Raw genomic sequence first — 2,500 nt, 5'->3', positions numbered from 1 at the left:
ATTATTACAATAGGCATTGTCATAATTTTCTTTTTTCTTCGTTTTTTGCCCCCTTTTAGATTCTCCAAAATAGCGTTCTCGAATAGCTAGAGAAAAAGCCATTTATTAAGAAATTAATCAAACTCAGATGATGTTTATTGAAGTAATTAATTAATAAAGTTGTGGTTTCTTTAGTTTCATAATTACGCGTAAAAAAGATAAATAAATAAAAATTTAAACAAATTATAGGGAAAATACAGGATTCGGGAAAAAAAATTTGTTTGTTCGTTTGTTTGTTTCCGTGCAAAAACAATGACGATAGTAATGACAAATCATAACATTCATGATTGTGATAAGAAGAGTAATATCAATTCTGGAATTAATTCTTCATTATCATTATCAAAATCTCATCTCAGTCATTAATGCGAAGATCGATGCTTTAATAGATAACTAGATAGATGTAGACAGATAGATAGACAGAACGATGTAGGTCGCTGGATAGATAAAAGGCTTCAGATAGATGAGAGGTAGATAGACAGATGAAATATCGATATCCAATACATTTACATAACCCTGAACGCTTAAATAAGTCTGTAAGATTCCCTTAACCACTGTCATTAACAACAACAACAAAAAAATCCCCCACAAAAAGACTAACTGGCAACCACACGTTAGGAGTGAGTATAGGAGATAGAAGAAGTGGAAGGTAAGTGGGTCCATTAGGTCGTTTATTGGCTTAAGTTAACCCGGGACTTTGAGCCTAATGGCCTCTAAGACAACAGTATCGACGCGGGAAAGTTGTGGGGGGGAAAAAAATCACACTAATTTCTTTTAGCTTTCTTTTAATTAGTTTTTGTTTTGTTTTTTGTTTTTTTGTTTTTTCTTGTGGGAGGTAAAGAAAGGATGAAAATGAGAATCGTAATTTGATCACTAAATGTCGGTGACAGATTCCCTTTTAAAAAATAACACCTTTTCTGACACAAACACAGTAACGTGTACACTAAGATGAGTAGGAAAACAGCCAGAGTAAAAAAAAAAAAATGAAAATAAATCATGACGTGTTAAAGAAAAGAAAAGAAAATGAGTTGAAAAGATGAGAAGGAAAACAGCCACAGTAAAACAAAAAACAAAAATCGTGACGTTTTTTAAGAAAATAAAAGAAAATGAGTTGAAAAAAAAAAATAGTAGGAAAACAGCCACAATAAAAAAATGAAAATAAATCTTGACGTTTTAAAGAAAAGAAAAGAAAATGAGTTGAAAAAATGGAAAGGAAAACAGCCACAGTAAAATAAATGAAAATAAATCATGACGTTTCGAACTCGTCACGAATTCCTCTTCAGACGGACAATAAAACGAAACGGATCCATTTTGGTTCATTGTTCGTCTGAAGCGTTCGAAACGTCACGATTTATTTTCATTTCTTACTGTGGCTGTTTTCCCTTTCATCTTTTCAACTCATTTTCTTTTCTTTTCTTCCTTTTTAATTGTTACATATTTCTTAGCTTACTATATTATGTAAAATCATCGTCACTAACAATACTTTCATTATAGTACCATTTCCTGTATTATAGTTACCATTTTTCTTATTTTTCTTCGACGTCCTTCTCATATTATAATCATTAGTAGTAGATAATAATCATAATAATAATAATAATAATAATAGCTTTAATAATAATAATAGCACTATTGCTAGCAGTAGTAGTAGTTGTTGTTGTAATTATTATCATTGTTGTTATCAATACTATTTTTATTTTCATTATTATTATTCTATTGCATTATTATCATCATCATTATTATTATGATTATTATCATTACTATTCTCATTATAAACACCATTATCATTATTATTATCATGATAATCATCACTATTATTATTATCATTATAATCATCATTATCGTTATTATTATTATAACTATTAGTAGTAGTAGTAGTAGTTTTGCTGTTGTTGGTCTTATCCTTATTGGTGTTATCATTATTATCATTTTTGTTGTTTTTATTTTTATTATTATTATTATTACTTTTATTATAATTGTTATTATTATTATTATTATCATCATCATAGTTATCATCATCCTCATTAGCATTAGCATTACTTTGATAATTATTGTTATCATCATTATTATCATTATTATTATTATCTTTATTATTATTATCATCATTATCATTATGCTTGTGCATTTTATTTTTTTCAATTATACAAAGAGTATTATTATTTTAGAGAACATTTCCTCTGTAGATGCAGTACACTACTGTACGAATTAGTTAATAGCTAAGGTTCGGACGAGCTGACTGAAGCCTCACGAAACTCGACGCTAACCGACTCGTCTCGCGCACAGGTGAGAAAGGGGGCGTGGCGCCAGATCGCTGAGGCACACCAACGGAGACGCCTCTTCTGCAGCTGAGGGCCGAGGCGAGGGGCGTGGGCGTCTCTTGTGCTCTTAGTTATGGATTTATGGCGTGGCGATTCCTTTCTAGTATATTTGAGGAGATCATTACTTTCAGAAATGTTTGTTTTTTGTA

The sequence above is a fragment of the Penaeus chinensis genome, chromosome 2, assembly GCF_019202785.1.
Source record: "Penaeus chinensis breed Huanghai No. 1 chromosome 2, ASM1920278v2, whole genome shotgun sequence".
Classification (NCBI taxonomy): Eukaryota; Metazoa; Arthropoda; class Malacostraca; order Decapoda; family Penaeidae; genus Penaeus; species Penaeus chinensis.
This window is presented reverse-complemented; position numbering follows the sequence as displayed.